Raw genomic sequence first — 20,812 nt, forward strand, 5'->3', positions numbered from 1 at the left:
ATTCACCGCCCAAGAATAGATCTGACTAGTAAGAATCTTCAAACCTATGTATTGATATCTCTCCGTAAGTGAGTCAAGTGGGAGTAAAGCGGCATAAACACAGCAGTGAAAAGCAGCTAAACCCCATTAGGAAAATCAATTACTTTTAAAAACCCGTGAAACAAAGACAGTGAAAGAGAGAGAAATTCTTACAAAATTCGTTCAGGGGCTGTGATGCCACCTGGATTGACCATATCTAGACCCACAGCTGATTGAGACATAAGGGTGGACACTCTTGGGGCTGAGAGGTTTGGTGAGGTTGGGTGAGCAAACGCAGACCCTTTAAAGTAATACTGCGTGGTACCCGTCTGATGGGTCCCAAATCTCCAGGTTCAAGGGCATCTTCCTACATCGAAAACATGCATGAGAAACCCAGAAGATGGTACACCGTGTGATCGGGAAAGGTTTCTAAAACGCACCTCATTTCTCATCTCCTTGTGCTCGGGTTCGCCATTCCAGCCGCTTTACTAGCAATCTCCCTCCTTGGAGAATCAGCACGTTTAACCTCCTGTTCCGTACAGGTTGCAATTTGTCCTGAGGATGAACGGGAAGAGGGGGAACCAATGAGCGACTAGCTCTAGGTGTTGGGAAAGGCACAGGTCACTCTATTTTCCCATCAGGAAGAAGAATTAACCACAGGCTCAGCCTGCCGCCCGGAACCAGAATAGGGCCTGAAGCAATCCTACGCTTTTGCGGCCAGCTCCCAAAAAAGCGAGGTGAAAAATGGAGCTCAGGGGCACTGCAAATCACAAACCTGCTGAGTTATAAATGATAACTCTCGCCCACAAAAATATTGAGGGAAGGCAACGAAGAGGATTTGAAAGCAAGGCAGAATTGCAGGAAACAGATTTCAGGAGGTAGATTCGAATCGCCTGTAAAGCACAGGAAAAGCGGCAAAACCTCGACAATGATGCCCTTGGCCAAAAAGGGCGTATGCGTTTTTTCCTGAATATATTCAGGAAAAAACGCATACGCCCTTTTTGGCCAACCAAGCAACCTGGAAAGGCAAATCAGCGCTACAAAGAAGTCTCGCTTCCCATCGGTCAAAAGGGCCATGCTGAATAAAGTGTCAAAACCAGAAATGCAGGAGAGGCCATGGAGAAATGGGAGCCTTGCTACGCTGATGGGCGGGATGTAAATTGCCAACAGCCACTCTGGAGAAGTGTACGGTGTGTCCTGAAATATCTAAAAAACTCGGCTTAGAGAGCATAGGGCACTTCCACTCATGGGCGTCTAATTTGGGAAAACTAAAAATCAGCAAGGCACAGGCACTCCAAAGTTTAGGGTTGCTCTGTTGACAAGAACCTCCACTTCATTCCAACTTAAATATCCCAGGAAAGAGAAAAATGGATAAAGAAGTTGTGGTCCTTAGGTACAATGGAATATCACTCAGCAATGAAATCAACGTCATAAGGCTAGTAGCAGCATGATGAGTGGATTCAGGTACGACGGTTCTAAGTGAAATAAGTCACACAGAAAAAGACACTAATCAGAAGATATCACTTATAGAGGGAAAGTAAAAACCGCTACACTTGAACTGAATTACAAAACAGAACAGAGTCACACATTTAGAAAACACACTATGGCTGCCTAACGGGAAAGGTGAGGTGGGGTGATGCCTAAAACAAGGGTTTCAAATTAGCTCAGATACCGTTCCATAAACCCAATATGTAATAGACAAGACCTACTCCTTGCTCAGTGAACTGGACTCAACACCCCCTATTCACCGCCCAAGAATAGATCTGACTAGTAAGAATCTTCAAACCTATGTATTGATATCTCTCTGTAAGTGAGTCAAGTGGGAGTAAAGCGGCATAAACACAGCAGTGAAAAGCAGCTAAACCCCATTAGGAAAATCAATTACTTTTAAAAACCCGTGAAACAAAGACAGTGAAAGAGAGAGAAATTCTTACAAAATTCGTTCAGGGGCTGTGATGCCACCTGGATTGACCATATCTAGACCCACAGCTGATTGAGACATAAGGGTGGACACTCTTGGGGCTGAGAGGTTTGGTGAGGTTGGGTGAGCAAACGCAGACCCTTTAAAGTAATACTGCGTGGTACCCGTCTGATGGGTCCCAAATCTCCAGGTTCAAGGGCATCTTCCTACATCGAAAACATGCATGAGAAACCCAGAAGATGGTACACCGTGTGATCCGGAAAGGTTTCTAAAACGCACCTCATTTCTCATCTCCTTGTGCTCGGGGTCGCCATTCCAGCCGCTTTACTAGCAATCTCCCTCCTTGGAGAATCAGCACGTTTAACCTCCTGTTCCGTACAGGTTGCAATTTGTCCTGAGGATGAACGGGAAGAGGGGGAACCAATGAGCGACTAGCTCTAAGTGTTGGGAAAGGCACAGGTCACTCTATTTTCCCATCAGGAAGAAGAATTAACCACAGGCTCAGCCTGCCGCCCGGAACCACAATAGGGCCTGAAGCAATCTTACGCTTTTGCGGCCAGCTCCCAAAAAAGCGAGTTGAAAAATGGAGCTCAGGGGCACTGCAAATCACAAACCTGCAGAGTTAGAAATGATAACTCTCGCCCACAAAAATATTGAGGGAAGGCAACGAAGAGGATTTGAAAGCAAGGCAGAATTGCAGGAAACAGATTTCAGGAGGTAGATTCGAATCGCCTTTAAAGCACAGGAAAAGCGGCAAAACCTCGACAATGATGCCCTTGGCCAAAAAGGGCGTATGCGTTTTTTCCTGAATATATTCAGGAAAAAACGCATACGCCCTTTTTGGCCAACCAAGCAACCTGGAAAGGCAAATCAGCGCTACAAAGAAGTCTCGCTTCCCATCGGTCAAAAGGGCCATGCTGAATAAAGTGTCAAAACCAGAAATGCAGGAGAGGCCATGGAGAAATGGGAGCCTTGCTACGCTGATGGGCGGGATGTAAATTGCCAACAGCCACTCTGGAGAAGTGTACGGTGTGTCCTGAAACATCTAAAAAACTCGGCTTAGAGAGCATAGGGCACTTCCACTCATGGGCGTCTAATTTGGGAAAACTAAAAATCAGCAAGGCACAGGCACTCCAAAGTTTAGGGTTGCTCTGTTGACAAGAACCTCCACTTCATTCCACCTTAAATATCCCAGGAAAGAGAAAAATGGATAAAGAAGTTGTGGTCCTTAGGTACAATGGAATATCACTCAGCCATGAAATCAACGTCATAAGGCTAGTAGCAGCACAATGAGTGGATTCAGGTACGACGGTTGTAAGTGAAGTAAGTCACACAGAAAAAGACACTAATCAGAAGATATCACTTATAGAGGGAAAGTAAAAACCGCTACACTTGAACTGAATTACAAAACAGAACAGAATCACACATTTAGAAAACACACTATGGCTGCCTAACGGGAAAGGCGAGGTGGGGTGATGCATAAAACAAGGGTTTCAAATTAGCTCAGATACCGTTCCATAAACCCAATATGTAATAGACAAGACCTACTCCTTGCTCAGTGAACTGGACTCAACACCCCCTATTCACCGCCCAAGAATAGATCTGACTAGTAAAAATCTTCAAACCTATGTATTGATATCTCTCTGGAAGTGAGTCAAGTGGGTGTAAAGCGTCATAAACACAGCAGTAAAAAGCAGCTAAACCCCATTAGGAAAATCAATTACTTTTAAAAACCCGTGAAACAAAGACAGTGAAAGAGAGAGAAATTCTTACAAAATTCGTTCAGGGGCTGTGATGCCACCTGGATTGACCATATCTACACCCACAGCTGATTGAGACATAAGGGTGGACACTCTTGGGGCTGAGAGGTTTGGTGAGGTTGGGTGAGCAAACGCAGACCCTTTAAAGTAATATTGCGTGGTACCCGTCTGATGGGTCCCAAATCTCCAGGTTCAAGGGCATCTTCCTACATCGAAAACATGCATGAGAAACCCAGAAGATGGTACACCGTGTGATCGGGAAAGGTTTCTAAAACGCACCTTATTTCTCATCTCCTTGTGCTCGGGGTCGCCATTCCAGCCGCTTTACTAGCAATGTCCCTCCTTGGAGAATCAGCACTTTAACCTCCTGTTCCGTACAGGTTGCAATTTGTCCTGAGGATGAACGGCAAGAGGGGGAACCAATGAGCGACTAGCTCTAGGTGTTGGGAAAGGCACAGGTCACTCTATTTTCCCATCAGGAAGAAGAATTAACCACAGGCTCTGCCTGCCGCCCGGAACCAGAAAAGGGCCTGAAGCAATCCTACGCTTTTGAGGCCAGCTCCCAAAAAAGCGAGTTGAAAAATGGAGCTCAGGGGCACTGCAAATCACAAACCTGCTGAGTTATAAATGATAACTCTCGCCCACAAAAATATTGAGGGAAAGCAACGAAGAGGATTTGAAAGCAAGGCAGAATTGCAGGAAACAGATTTCAGGAGGTAGATTCGAATCGCCTGTAAAGCACAGGAAAAGCGGCAAAACCTCGACAGTGATGCCCTTGGCCAAAAAGGGCGTATGCGTTTTTTCCTGAATATATTCAGGAAAAACGCATACGCCCTTTTTGGCCAACCAAGCAACCTGGAAAGGCAAATCAGCGCTACAAAGAAGTCTCGCTTCCCATCGGTCAAAAGGGCCATGCTGAATAAAGTGTCAAAACCAGAAATGCAGGAGAGGACATGGAGAAATGGGAGCCTTGCTACGCTGATGGGCGGGATGTAAATTGCCAACAGCCACTCTGGAGAAGTGTACGGTGTGTCCTGAAATATCTAAAAAACTCGGCTTAGAGAGCATAGGGCACTTCCACTCATGGGCGTCTAATTTGGGAAAACTAAAAATCAGCAAGGCACAGGCACTCCAAAGTTTAGGGTTGCTCTGTTGACAAGAACCTCCACTTCATTCCACCTTAAATATCCCAGGAAAGAGAAAAATGGATAAAGAAGTTGTGGTCCTTAGGTACAATGGAATATCACTCAGCCATGAAATCAACGTCATAAGGCTAGTAGCAGCATGAGGAGTGGATTCAGGTACGACGGTTCTAAGTGAAATAAGTCACACAGAAAAAGACACTAATCATAAGATATCACTCATAGAGGGAAAGTAAAAACCGCTACACTTGAACTGAATTACAAAACAGAACAGAGTCACACATTTAGAAAACACACTATGGCTGCCTAACGGGAAAGGTGAGGTGGGGTGATGCCTAAAACAAGGGTTTCAAATTAGCTCAGATACCGTTCCATAAACCCAATATGTAATAGACAAGACCTACTCCTTGCTGAGTGAACTGGACTCAACACCCCCTATTCACCGCCCAAGAATAGATCTGACTAGTAAGAATCTTCAAACCTATGTATTGATATCTCTCTGTATGTGAGTCAAGTGGGAGTAAAGCGGCATAAACACAGCAGTGAAAAGCAGCTAAACCCCATTAGGAAAATCAATTACTTTTAAAAACCCGTGAAACAAAGACAGTGAAAGAGAGAGAAATTCTTACAAAATTCGTTCAGGGGCTGTGAGGCCACCTGGATTGACCATATGTAGACCCACAGCTGATTGAGACATAAGGGTGGACACTCTTGGGGCTGAGAGGTTTGGTGAGGTTGGGTGAGCAAACGCAGACCCTTTAAAGTAATACTGCGTGGTACCCGTCCCATGGGTCCCAAATCTCCAGGTTCAAGGGCATCTTCCTACATCGAAAACATGCATGAGAAACCCAGAAGATGGTACACCGTGTGATCGGGAAAGGTTTCTAAAACGCACCTCATTTCTCATCTCCTTGTGCTCGGGGTCGCCATTCCAGCCGCTTTACTAGCAATGTCCCTCCTTGGAGAATCAGCACGTTTAACCTCCTGTTCCGTACAGGTTGCAATTTGTCCTGAGGATGAACGGGAAGAGGGGGAACCAATGAGCGACTAGCTCTAAGTGTTGGGAAAGGCACAGGTCACTTATTTTCCCATCAGGAAGAAGAATTAACCACAGGCTCTGCCTGCCGCCCGGAACCAGAAAAGGGCCTGAAGCAATCCTACGCTTTTGAGGCCAGCTCCCAAAAAAGCGAGTTGAAAAATGGAGCTCAGGGGCACTGCAAATCACAAACCTGCTGAGTTATAAATGATAACTCTCGCCCACAAAAATATTGAGGGAAAGCAACGAAGAGGATTTGAAAGCAAGGCAGAATTGCAGGAAACAGATTTCAGGAGGTAGATTCGAATTGCCTGTAAAGCACAGGAAAAGCGGCAAAACATCGACAGTGATGCCCTTGGCCAAAAAGGGCGTATGCGTTTTTTCCTGAATATATTCAGGAAAAAACGCATACGCCCTTTTTGGCCAACCAAGCAACCTGGAAAGGCAAATCAGCGCTACAAAGAAGTGTCGCTTCCCATCGGTCAAAAGGGCCATGCTGAATAAAGTGTCAAAACCAGAAATGCAGGAGAGGACATGGAGAAATGGGAGCCTTGCTACGCGGATGGGCGGGATGTAAATTGCCAACAGCCACTCTGGAGAAGTGTACGGTGTGTCCTGAAATATCTAAAAAACTCGGCTTAGAGAGCATAGGGCACTTCCACTCATGGGCGTCTAATTTGGGAAAACTAAAAATCAGCAAGGCACAGGCACTCCAAAGTTTAGGGTTGCTCTGTTGACAAGAACCTCCACTTCATTCCACCTTAAATATCCCAGGAAAGAGAAAAATGGATAAAGAAGTTGTGGTCCTTAGGTACAATGGAATATCACTCAGCCATGAAATCAACGTCATAAGGCTAGTAGCAGCATGATGAGTGGATTCAGGTACGACGGTTCTAAGTGAAATAAGTCACACAGAAAAAGACACTAATCATAACATATCACTTATAGAGGGAAAGTAAAAACCGCTACACTTGAAATGAATTACAAAACAGAACAGAGTCACACATTTAGAAAACACACTATGGCTGCCTAACGGGAAAGGTGAGGTGGGGTGATGCCTAAAACAAGGGTTTCAAATTAGCTCAGATACCGTTCCATAAACCCAATATGTAATAGACAAGACCTACTCCTTGCTCAGTGAACTGGACTCAACACCCCCTATTCACCGCCCAAGAATAGATCTGACTAGTAAGAATCTTCAAACCTATGTATTGATATCTCTCCGTAAGTGAGTCAAGTGGGAGTAAAGCGGCATAAACACAGCAGTGAAAAGCAGCTAAACCCCATTAGGAAAATCAATTACTTTTAAAAACCCGTGAAACAAAGACAGTGAAAGAGAGAGAAATTCTTACAAAATTCGTTCAGGGGCTGTGATGCCACCTGGATTGACCATATCTAGACCCACAGCTGATTGAGACATAAGGGTGGACACTCTTGGGGCTGAGAGGTTTGGTGAGGTTGGGTGAGCAAACGCAGACCCTTTAAAGTAATACTGCGTGGTACCCGTCTGATGGGTCCCAAATCTCCAGGTTCAAGGGCATCTTCCTACATCGAAAACATGCATGAGAAACCCAGAAGATGGTACACCGTGTCATCGGGAAAGGTTTCTAAAACGCACCTCATTTCTCATCTCCTTGTGCTCGGGTTCGCCATTCCAGCCGCTTTACTAGCAATCTCCCTCCTTGGAGAATCAGCACGTTTAACCTCCTGTTCCGTACAGGTTGCAATTTGTCCTGAGGATGAACGGGAAGAGGGGGAACCAATGAGCGACTAGCTCTAGGTGTTGGGAAAGGCACAGGTCACTCTATTTTCCCATCAGGAAGAAGAATTAACCACAGGCTCAGCCTGCCGCCCGGAACCACAATAGGGCCTGAAGCAATCTTACGCTTTTGCGGCCAGCTCCCAAAAAAGCGAGTTGAAAAATGGAGCTCAGGGGCACTGCAAATCACAAACCTGCAGAGTTAGAAATGATAACTCTCGCCCACAAAAATATTGAGGGAAGGCAACGAAGAGGATTTGAAAGCAAGGCAGAATTGCAGGAAACAGATTTCAGGAGGTAGATTCGAATCGCCTTTAAAGCACAGGAAAAGCGGCAAAACCTCGACAATGATGCCCTTGGCCAAAAAGGGCGTATGCGTTTTTTCCTGAATGTATTCAGGAAAAAACGCATACGCCCTTTTTGGCCAACCAAGCAACCTGGAAAGGCAAATCAGCGCTACAAAGAAGTCTCGCTTCCCATCGGTCAAAAGGGCCATGCTGAATAAAGTGTCAAAACCAGAAATGCAGGAGAGGCCATGGAGAAATGGGAGCCTTGCTACGCTGATGGGCGGGATGTAAATTGCCGACAGCCACTCTGGAGAAGTGTACGGTGTGTCCTGAAACATCTAAAAAACTCGGCTTAGAGAGCATAGGGCACTTCCACTCATGGGCGTCTAATTTGGGAAAACTAAAAATCAGCAAGTTACAGGCACTCCAAAGTTTAGGGTTGCTCTGTTGACAAGAACCTCCACTTCATTCCACCTTAAATATCCCAGGAAAGAGAAAAATGGATAAAGAAGTTGTGGTCCTTAGGTACAATGGAATATCACTCAGCCATGAAATCAACGTCATAAGGCTAGTAGCAGCACAATGAGTGGATTCAGGTACGACGGTTGTAAGTGAAGTAAGTCACACAGAAAAAGACACTAATCATAAGATATCACTTATAGAGGGAAAGTAAAAACCGCTACACTTGAACTGAATTACAAAACAGAACAGAATCACACATTTAGAAAACACACTATGGCTGCCTAACGGGAAAGGCGAGGTGGGGTGATGCATAAAATAAGGGTTTCAAATTAGCTCAGATACCGTTCCATAAACCCAATATGTAATAGACAAGACCTACTCCTTGCTCAGTGAACTGGACTCAACACCCCCTATTCACCGCCCAAGAATAGATCTGACTAGTAAAAATCTTCAAACCTATGTATTGATATCTCTCTGGAAGTGAGTCAAGTGGGTGTAAAGCGGCATAAACACAGCAGTAAAAAGCAGCTAAACCCCATTAGGAAAATCAATTACTTTTAAAAACCCGTGAAACAAAGACAGTGAAAGAGAGAGAAATTCTTACAAAATTCGTTCAGGGGCTGTGATGCCACCTGGATTCACCATATCTAGACCCACAGCTGATTGAGACATAAGGGTGGACACTCTTGGGGCTGAGAGGGTTGGTGAGGTTGGGTGAGCAAACGCAGACCCTTTAAAGTAATACTGCGTGGTACCCGTCTGATGGGTCCCAAATCTCCAGGTTCAAGGGCATCTTCCTACATCGAAAACATGCATGAGAAACCCAGAAGATGGTACACCGTGTGATCGGGAAAGGTTTCTAAAACGCACCTCATTTCTCATCTCCTTGTGCTCGGGGTCGCCATTCCAGCCGCTTTACTAGCAATCTCCCTCCTTGGAGAATCAGCACGTTTAACCTCCTGTTCCGTACAGGTTGCAATTTGTCCTGAGGATGAACGGGAAGAGGGGGAACCAATGAGCGACTAGCTCTAGGTGTTGGGAAAGGCACAGGTCACTCTATTTTCCCATCAGGAAGAAGAATTAACCACAGGCTCAGCCTGCCGCCCGGAACCAGAATAGGGCCTGAAGCAATCCTACGCTTTTGCGGCCAGCTCCCAAAAAAGCGAGTTGAAAAATGGAGCTCAGGGGCACTGCAAATCACAAACCTGCTGAGTTATAAATGATAACTCTCGCCCACAAAAATATTGAGGGAAAGCAACGAAGAGGATTTGAAAGCAAGGCAGAATTGCAGGAAACAGATTTCAGGAGGTAGATTCGAATCGCCTGTAAAGCACAGGAAAAGCGGCAAAACATCGACAGTGATGCCCTTGGCCAAAAAGGGCGTATGCGTTTTTTCCTGAATATATTCAGGAAAAAACGCATACGCCCTTTTTGGCCAACCAAGCAACCTGGAAAGGCAAATCAGCGCTACAAAGAAGTCTCGCTTCCCATCGGTCAAAAGGGCCATGCTGAATAAAGTGTCAAAACCAGAAATGCAGGAGAGGACATGGAGAAATGGGAGCCTTGCTACGCTGATGGGCGGGATGTAAATTGCCAACAGCCACTCTGGAGAAGTGTACGGTGTGTCCTGAAATATCTAAAAAACTCGGCTTAGAGAGCATAGGGCACTTCCACTCATGGGCGTCTAATTTGGGAAAACTAAAAATCAGCAAGGCACAGGCACTCCAAAGTTTAGGGTTGCTCTGTTGACAAGAACCTCCACTTCATTCCACCTTAAATATCCCAGGAAAGAGAAAAATGGATAAAGAAGTTGTGGTCCTTAGGTACAATGGAATATCACTCAGCCATGAAATCAACGTCATAAGGCTAGTAGCAGCATGATGAGTGGATTCAGGTACGACGGTTCTAAGTGAAATAAGTCACACAGAAAAAGACACTAATCAGAAGATATCACTTATAGAGGGAAAGTAAAAACCGCTACACTTGAACTGAATTACAAAACAGAACAGAGTCACACATTTAGAAAACACACTATGGCTGCCTAACGTGAAAGGTGAGGTGGGGTGATGCCTAAAACAAGGGTTTCAAATTAGCTCAGATACCATTCCATAAACCCAATATGTAATAGACAAGACCTACTCCTTGCTGAGTGAACTGGACTCAACACCCCCTATTCACCGCCCAAGAATATATCTGACTAGTAAGAATCTTCAAACCTATGTATTGATATCTCTCCGTAAGTGAGTCAAGTGGGAGTAAAGCGGCATAAACACAGCAGTGAAAAGCAGCTAAACCCCATTAGGAAAATCAATTACTTTTAAAAACCCGTGAAACAAAGACAGTGAAAGAGAGAGAAATTCTTACAAAATTCGTTCAGGGGCTGTGATGCCACCTGGATTGACCATATGTAGACCCACAGCTGATTGAGACATAAGGGTGGACACTCTTGGGGCTGAGAGGTGTGGTGAGGTTGGGTGAGCAAACGCAGACCCTTTAAAGTAATACTGCGTGGTACCCGTCCCATGGGTCCCAAATCTCCAGGTTCAAGGGCATCTTCCTACATCGAAAACATGCATGAGAAACCCAGAAGATGGTACACCGTGTGATCGGGAAAGGTTTCTAAAACGCACCTCATTTCTCATCTCCTTGTGCTCGGGGTCGCCATTCCAGCCGCTTTACTAGCAATCTCCCTCCTTGGAGAATCAGCACGTTTAACCTCCTGTTCCGTACAGGTTGCAATTTGTCCTGAGGATGAACGGGAAGAGGGGGAACCAATGAGCGACTAGCTCTAAGTGTTGGGAAAGGCACAGGTCACTCTATTTTCCCATCAGGAAGAAGAATTAACCACAGGCTCAGCCTGCCGCCCGGAACCACAATAGGGCCTGAAGCAATCTTACGCTTTTGCGGCCAGCTCCCAAAAAAGCGAGTTGAAAAATGGAGCTCAGGGGCACTGCAAATCACAAACCTGCAGAGTTAGAAATGATAACTCTCGCCCACAAAAATATTGAGGGAAGGCAACGAAGAGGATTTGAAAGCAAGGCAGAATTGCAGGAAACAGATTTCAGGAGGTAGATTCGAATCGCCTTTAAAGCACAGGAAAAGCGGCAAAACCTCGACAATGATGCCCTTGGCCAAAAAGGGCGTATGCGTTTTTTCCTGAATATATTCAGGAAAAAACGCATACGCCCTTTTTGGCCAACCAAGCAACCTGGAAAGGCAAATCAGCGCTACAAAGAAGTCTCGCTTCCCATCGGTCAAAAGGGCCATGCTGAATAAAGTGTCAAAACCAGAAATGCAGGAGAGGCCATGGAGAAATGGGAGCCTTGCTACGCTGATGGGCGGGATGTAAATTGCCAACAGCCACTCTGGAGAAGTGTACGGTGTGTCCTGAAACATCTAAAAAACTCGGCTTAGAGAGCATAGGGCACTTCCACTCATGGGCGTCTAATTTGGGAAAACTAAAAATCAGCAAGGCACAGGCACTCCAAAGTTTAGGGTTGCTCTGTTGACAAGAACCTCCACTTCATTCCACCTTAAATATCCCAGGAAAGAGAAAAATGGATAAAGAAGTTGTGGTCCTTAGGTACAATGGAATATCACTCAGCCATGAAATCAACGTCATAAGGCTAGTAGCAGCACAATGAGTGGATTCAGGTACGACGGTTGTAAGTGAAGTAAGTCACACAGAAAAAGACACTAATCATAAGATATCACTTATAGAGGGAAAGTAAAAACCGCTACACTTGAACTGAATTACAAAACAGAACAGAATCACACATTTAGAAAACACACTATGGCTGCCTAACGGGAAAGGCGAGGTGGGGTGATGCATAAAACAAGGGTTTCAAATTAGCTCAGATACCGTTCCATAAACCCAATATGTAATAGACAAGACCTACTGCTTGCTCAGTGAACTGGACTCAACACCCCCTATTCACCGCCCAAGAATAGATCTGACTAGTAAAAATCTTCAAACCTATGTATTGATATCTCTCTGGAAGTGAGTCAAGTGGGTGTAAAGCGGCATAAACACAGCAGTAAAAAGCAGCTAAACCCCATTAGGAAAATCAATTACTTTTAAAAACCCGTGAAACAAAGACAGTGAAAGAGAGAGAAATTCTTACAAAATTCGTTCAGGGGCTGTGATGCCACCTGGATTGACCATATCTACACCCACAGCTGATTGAGACATAAGGGTGGACACTCTTGGGGCTGAGAGGTTTGGTGAGGTTGGGTGAGCAAACGCAGACCCTTTAAAGTAATATTGCGTGGTACCCGTCTGATGGGTCCCAAATCTCCAGGTTCAAGGGCATCTTCCTACATCGAAAACATGCATGAGAAACCCAGAAGATGGTACACCGTGTGATCGGGAAAGGTTTCTAAAACGCACCTTATTTCTCATCTCCTTGTGCTCGGGGTCGCCATTCCAGCCGCTTTACTAGCAATGTCCCTCCTTGGAGAATCAGCACTTTAACCTCCTGTTCCGTACAGGTTGCAATTTGTCCTGAGGATGAACGGCAAGAGGGGGAACCAATGAGCGACTAGCTCTAGGTGTTGGGAAAGGCACAGGTCACTCTATTTTCCCATCAGGAAGAAGAATTAACCACAGGCTCTGCCTGCCGCCCGGAACCAGAAAAGGGCCTGAAGCAATCCTACGCTTTTGAGGCCAGCTCCCAAAAAAGCGAGTTGAAAAATGGAGCTCAGGGGCACTGCAAATCACAAACCTGCTGAGTTATAAATGATAACTCTCGCCCACAAAAATATTGAGGGAAAGCAACGAAGAGGATTTGAAAGCAAGGCAGAATTGCAGGAAACAGATTTCAGGAGGTAGATTCGAATCGCCTGTAAAGCACAGGAAAAGCGGCAAAACCTCGACAGTGATGCCCTTGGCCAAAAAGGGCGTATGCGTTTTTTCCTGAATATATTCAGGAAAAAACGCATACGCCCTTTTTGGCCAACCAAGCAACCTGGAAAGGCAAATCAGCGCTACAAAGAAGTCTCGCTTCCCATCGGTCAAAAGGACCATGCTGAATAAAGTGTCAAAACCAGAAATGCAGGAGAGGCCATGGAGAAATGGGAGCCTTGCTACGCTGATGGGCGGGATGTAAATTGCCAACAGCCACTCTGGAGAAGTGTACGGTGTGTCCTGAAATATCTAAAAAACTCGGCTTAGAGAGCATAGGGCACTTCCACTCATGGGCGTCTAATTTGGGAAAACTAAAAATCAGCAAGGCACAGGCACTCCAAAGTTTAGGGTTGCTCTGTTGACAAGAACCTCCACTTCATTCCACCTTAAATATCCCAGGAAAGAGAAAAATGGATAAAGAAGTTGTGGTCCTTAGGTACAATGGAATATCACTCAGCCATGAAATCAACGTCATAAGGCTAGTAGCAGCATGAGGAGTGGATTCAGGTACGACGGTTCTAAGTGAAATAAGTCACACAGAAAAAGACACTAATCATAAGATATCACTCATAGAGGGAAAGTAAAAACCGCTACACTTGAACTGAATTACAAAACAGAACAGAGTCACACATTTAGAAAACACACTATGGCTGCCTAACGGGAAAGGTGAGGTGGGGTGATGCCTGAAACAAGGGTTTCAAATTAGCTCAGATACCGTTCCATAAACCCAATATGTAATAGACAAGACCTACTCCTTGCTGAGAGAACTGGACTCAACACCCCCTATTCACCGCCCAAGAATAGATCTGACTAGTAAGAATCTTCAAACCTATGTATTGATATCTCTCTGTAAGTGAGTCAAGTGGGAGTAAAGCGGCATAAACACAGCAGTGAAAAGCAGCTAAACCCCATTAGGAAAATCAATTACTTTTAAAAACCCGTGAAACAAAGACAGTGAAAGAGAGAGAAATTCTTACAAAATTCGTTCAGGGGCTGTGATGCCACCTGGATTGACCATATCTAGACCCACAGCTGATTGAGACATAAGGGTGGACACTCTTGGGGCTGAGAGGTTTGGTGAGGTTGGGTGAGCAAACGCAGACCCTTTAAAGTAATACTGCGTGGTACCCGTCCCATGGGTCCCAAATCTCCAGGTTCAAGGGCATCTTCCTACATCGAAAACATGCATGAGAAACCCAGAAGATGGTACACCGTGTGATCGGGAAAGGTTTCTAAAACGCACCTCATTTCTCATCTCCTTGTGCTCGGGGTCGCCATTCCAGCCGCTTTACTAGCAATCTCCCTCCTTGGAGAATCAGCACGTTTAACCTCCTGTTCCGTACAGGTTGCAATTTGTCCTGAGGATGAACGGGAAGAGGGGGAACCAATGAGCGACTAGCTCTAGGTGTTGGGAAAGGCACAGGTCACTCTATTTTCCCATCAGGAAGAAGAATTAACCACAGGCTCAGCCTGCCGCCCGGAACCAGAATAGGGCCTGAAGCAATCCTACGCTTTTGCGGCCAGCTCCCAAAAAAGCGAGTTGAAAAATGGAGCTCAGGGGCACTGCAAATCACAAACCTGCAGAGTTAGAAATGATAACTCTCGCCCACAAAAATATTGAGGGAAGGCAACGAAGAGGATTTGAAAGCAAGGCAGAATTGCAGGAAACAGATTTCAGGAGGTAGATTCGAATCGCCTTTAAAGCACAGGAAAAGCGGCAAAACCTCGACAGTGATGCCCTTGGCCAAAAAGGGCGTATGCGTTTTTTCCTGAATGTATTCAGGAAAAAACGCATACGCCCTATTTGGCCAACCAAGCAACCTGGAAAGGCAAATCAGCGCTACAAAGAAGTCTCGCTTCCCATCGGTCAAAAGGGCCATGCTGAATAAAGTGTCAAAACCAGAAATGCAGGAGAGGCCATGGAGAAATGGGAGCCTTGCTACGCTGATGGGCGGGATGTAAATTGCCAACAGCCACTCTGGAGAAGTGTACGGTGTGTCCTGAAATATCTAAAAAACTCGGCTTAGAGAGCATAGGGCACTTCCACTCATGGGCGGCTAATTTGGGAAAACTAAAAATCAGCAAGGCACAGGCACTCCAAAGTTTAGGGTTGCTCTGTTGACAAGAACCTCCACTTCATTCCACCTTAAATATCCCAGGAAAGAGAAAAATGGATAAAGAAGTTGTGGTCCTTAGGTACAATGGAATATCACTCAGCCATGAAATCAACGTCATAAGGCTAGTAGCAGCATGATGAGTGGATTCAGGTACGACGGTTCTAAGTGAAATAAGTCACACAGAAAAAGACACTAATCATAAGATATCACTCATAGAGGGAAAGTAAAAACCGCTACACTTGAACTGAATTACAAAACAGAACAGAGTCACACATTTAGAAAACACACTATGGCTGCCTAACGGGAAAGGTGAGGTGGGGTGATGCCTAAAACGAGGGTTTCAAATTAGCTCAGATACCGTTCCATAAACCCAATATGTAATAGACAAGACCTACTCCTTGCTGAGTGAACTGGACTCAACACCCCCTATTCACCGCCCAAGAATAGATCTGACTAGTAAGAATCTTCAAACCTATGTATTGATATCTCTCCGTAAGTGAGTCAAGTGGGAGTAAAGCGGCATAAACACAGCTGTGAAAAGCAGCTAAACCCCATTAGGAAAATCAATTACTTTTAAAAACCCGTGAAACAAAGACAGTGAAAGAGAGAGAAATTCTTACAAAATTCGTTCAGGGGCTGTGATGCCACCTGGATTGACCATATCTAGACCCACAGCTGATTGAGACATAAGGGTGGACACTCTTGGGGCTGAGAGGTTTGGTGAGGTTGGGTGAGTAAACGCAGACCCTTTGAAGTAATACTGCGTGGTACCCGTCTGATGGGTCCCAAATCTCCAGGTTCAAGGGCATCTTCCTACATCGAAAACATGCATGAGAACCCCAGAAGATGGTACACCGTGTGATCGGGAAAGGTTTCTAAAACGCACCTCATTTCTCATCTCCTTGTGCTCGGGTTCGCCATTCCAGCCGCTTTACTAGCAATCTCCCTCCTTGGAGAATCAGCACGTTTAACCTCCTGTTCCGTACAGGTTGCAATTTGTCCTGAGGATGAACGGGAAGAGGGGGAACCAATGAGCGACTAGCTCTAGGTGTTGGGAAAGGCACAGGTCACTCTATTTTCCCATCAGGAAGAAGAATTAACCACAGGCTCAGCCTGCCGCCCGGAACCAGAATAGGGCCTGAAGCAATCCTACGCTTTTGCGGCCAGCTCCCAAAAAAGCGAGTTGAAAAATGGAGCTCAGGGGCACTGCAAATCACAAACCTGCTGAGTTATAAATGATAACTCTCGCCCACAAAAATATTGAGGGAAGGCAACGAAGAGGATTTGAAAGCAAGGCAGAATTGCAGGAAACAGATTTCAGGAGGTAGATTCGAATCGCCTGTAAAGCACAGGAAAAGCGGCAAAACCTCGACAATGATGCCCTTGGCCAAAAAGGGCGTATGCGTTTTTTCCTGAATATATTCAGGAAAAAACGCATACGCCCTTTTTGGCCAACCAAGCAACCTGGAAAGGCAAATCAGCGCTACAAAGAAGTCTCGCTTCCCATCGGTCAAAAGGGCCATGCTGAATAAAGTGTCAAAACCAGAAATGCAGGAGAGGACATGGAGAAATGGGAGCCTTGCTACGCTGATGGGCGGGATGTAAATTGCCAACAGCCACTCTGGAGAAGTGTACGGTGTGTCCTGAAATATCTAAAAAACTCGGCTTAGAGAGCATAGGGCACTTCCACTCATGGGCGTCTAATTTGGGAAAACTAAAAATCAGCAAGGCACAGGCACTCCAAAGTTTAGGGTTGCTCTGTTGACAAGAACCTCCACTTCATTCCACCTTAAATATCCCAGGAAAGAGAAAAATGGATAAAGAAGTTGTGGTCCTTAGGTACAATGGAATATCACTCAGCCATGAAATCAACGTCATAAGGGTAGTAGCAGCACAATGAGTGGATTCAGGTACGACGGTTCTAAGTGAAGTAAGTCACACAGAAAAAGACACTAATCAGAAGATATCACTTATAGAGGGAAAGTAAAAACCGCTACACTTGAACTGAATTACAAAACAGAACAGAATCACACATTTAGAAAACACACTATGGCTGCCTAACGGGAAAGGCGAGGTGGGGTGATGCATAAAACAAGGGTTTCAAATTAGCTCAGATACCGTTCCATAAACCCAATATGTAATAGACAAGACCTACTCCTTGCTCAGTGAACTAGACTCAACACCCCCTATTCACCGCCCAAGAATAGATCTGACTAGTAAAAATCTTCAAACCTATGTATTGATATCTCTCTGGAAGTGAGTCAAGTGGGTGTAAAGCGGCATAAACACAGCAGTAAAAAGCAGCTAAACCCCATTAGGAAAATCAATTACTTTTAAAAACCCGTGAAACAAAGACAGTGAAAGAGAGAGAAATTCTTACAAAATTCGTTCAGGGGCTGTGATGCCACCTGGATTGACCATATCTAGACCCACAGCTGATTGAGACATAAGGGTGGACACTCTTGGGGCTGAGAGGTTTGGTGAGGTTGGGTGAGCAAACGCAGACCCTTTAAAGTAATATTGCGTGGTACCCGTCTGATGGGTCCCAAATCTCCAGGTTCAAGGGCATCTTCCTACATCGAAAACATGCATGAGAAACCCAGAAGATGGTACACCGTGTGATCGGGAAAGGTTTCTAAAACGCACCTTATTTCTCATCTCCTTGTGCTCGGGGTCGCCATTCCAGCCGCTTTACTAGCAATGTCCCTCCTTGGAGAATCAGCACTTTAACCTCCTGTTCCGTACAGGTTGCAATTTGTCCTGAGGATGAACGGCAAGAGGGGGAACCAATGAGCGACTAGCTCTAGGTGTTGGGAAAGGCACAGGTCACTCTATTTTCCCATCAGGAAGAAGAATTAACCACAGGCTCTGCCTGCCGCCCGGAACCAGAAAAGGGCCTGAAGCAATCCTACGCTTTTGAGGCCAGCTCCCAAAAAAGCGAGTTGAAAAATGGAGCTCAGGGGCACTGCAAATCACAAACCTGCTGAGTTATAAATGATAACTCTCTCCCACAAAAATATTGAGGGAAAGAAACGAAGAGGATTTGAAAGCAAGGCAGAATTGCAGGAAACAGATTTCAGGAGGTAGATTCGAATCGCCTGTAAAGCACAGGAAAAGCGGCAAAACATCGACAGTGATGCCCTTGGCCAAAAAGGGCGTATGCGTTTTTTCCTGAATATATTCAGGAAAAAACGCATACGCCCTTTTTGGAAAACCAAGCAACCTGGAAAGGCAAATCAGCGCTACAAAGAAGTCTCGCTTCCCATCGGTCAAAAGGGCCATGCTGAATAAAGTGTCAAAACCAGAAATGCAGGAGAGGACATGGAGAAATGGGAGCCTTGCTACGCTGATGGGCGGGATGTAAATTGCCAACAGCCACTCTGGAGAAGTGTACGGTGTGTCCTGAAATATCTAAAAAACTCGGCTTAGAGAGCATAGGGCACTTCCACTCATGGGCGTCTAATTTGGGAAAACTAAAAATCAGCAAGGCACAGGCACTCCAAAGTTTAGGGTTGCTCTGTTGACAAGAACCTCCACTTCATTCCACCTTAAATATCCCAGGAAAGAGAAAAATGGATAAAGAAGTTGTGGTCCTTAGGTACAATGGAATATCACTCAGCCATAAAATCAACGTCATAAGGCTAGTAGCAGCATGAGGAGTGGATTCAGGTACGACGGTTCTAAGTGAAATAAGTCACACAGAAAAAGACACTAATCATAAGATATCACTCATAGAGGGAAAGTAAAAACCGCTACACTTGAACTGAATTACAAAACAGAACAGAGTCACACATTTAGAAAACACACTATGGCTGCCTAACGGGAAAGGTGAGGTGGGGTGATGCCTGAAACAAGGGTTTCAAATTAGCTCAGATACCGTTCCATAAACCCAATATGTAATAGACAAGACCTACTCCTTGCTGAGAGAACTGGACTCAACACCCCCTATTCACGCCCAAGAATAGATCTGACTAGTAAGAATCTTCAAACCTATGTATTGATATCTCTCCGTAAGTGAGTCAAGTGGGAGTAAAGCGGCATAAACACAGCAGTGAAAAGCAGCTAAACCCCATTAGGAAAATCAATTACTTTTAAAAACCCGTGAAACAAAGACAGTGAAAGAGAGAGAAATTCTTACAAAATTCGTTCAGGGGCTGTGAGGCCACCTGGATTGACCATATGTAGACCCACAGCTGATTGAGACATAAGGGTGGACACTCTTGGGGCTGAGAGGTTTGGTGAGGTTGGGTGAGCAAACGCAGACCCTTTAAAGTAATACTGCGTGGTACCCGTCCCATGGGTCCCAAATCTCCAGGTTCAAGGGCATCTTCCTACATCGAAAACATGCATGAGAAACCCAGAAGATGGTACACCGTGTGATCGGGAAAGGTTTCTAAAACGCACCTCATTTCTCATCTCCTTGTGCTCGGGGTCGCCATTCCAGCCGCTTTACTAGCAATCTCCCTCCTTGGAGAATCAGCACGTTTAACCTCCTGTTCCGTACAGGTTGCAATTTGTCCTGAGGATGAACGGGAAGAGGGGGAACCAATGAGCGACTAGCTCTAAGTGTTGGGAAAGGCACAGGTCACTCTATTTTCCCATCAGGAAGAAGAATTAACCACAGGCTCAGCCTGCCGCCCGGAACCACAATAGGGCCTGAAGCAATCTTACGCTTTTGCGGCCAGCTCCCAAAAAAGCGAGTTGAAAAATGGAGCTCAGGGGCACTGCAAATCACAAACCTGCTGAGTTATAAATGATAACTCTCGCCCACAAAAATATTGAGGGAAGGCAACGAAGAGGATTTGAAAGCAAGGCAGAATTGCAGGAAACAGATTTCAGGAGGTAGATTCGAATCGCCTTTAAAGCACAGGAAAAGTGGCAAAACCTCGACAATGATGCCCTTGGCCAAAAAGGGCGTATGCGTTTTTTCCTGAATGTATTCAGGAAAAAACGCATACGCCCTTTTTGGCCAACCAAGCAACCTGGAAAGGCAAATCAGCGCTACAAAGAAGTCTCGCTTCCCATCGGTCAAAAGGGCCATGCTGAATAAAGTGTCAAAACCAGAAATGCAGGAGAGGCCATGGAGAAATGGGAGCCTTGCTACGCTGATGGGCGGGATGTAAATTGCCAACAGCCACTCTGGAGAAGTGTACGGTGTGTCCTGAAACATCTAAAAAACTCGGCTTAGAGAGCATAGGGCACTTCCACTCATGGGCGTCTAATTTGGGAAAACTAAAAATCAGCAAGGCACAGGCACTCCAAAGTTTAGGGTTGCTCTGTTGACAAGAACCTCCACTTCATTCCACCTTAAATATCCCAGGAAAGAGAAAAATGGATAAAGAAGTTGTGGTCCTTAGGTACAATGGAATATCACTCAGCCATGAAATCAACGTCATAAGGCTAG

This window comes from Eschrichtius robustus, chromosome 5, assembly GCF_028021215.1.
Source record: "Eschrichtius robustus isolate mEscRob2 chromosome 5, mEscRob2.pri, whole genome shotgun sequence".
NCBI lineage: Eukaryota > Metazoa > Chordata > Mammalia > Artiodactyla > Eschrichtiidae > Eschrichtius > Eschrichtius robustus.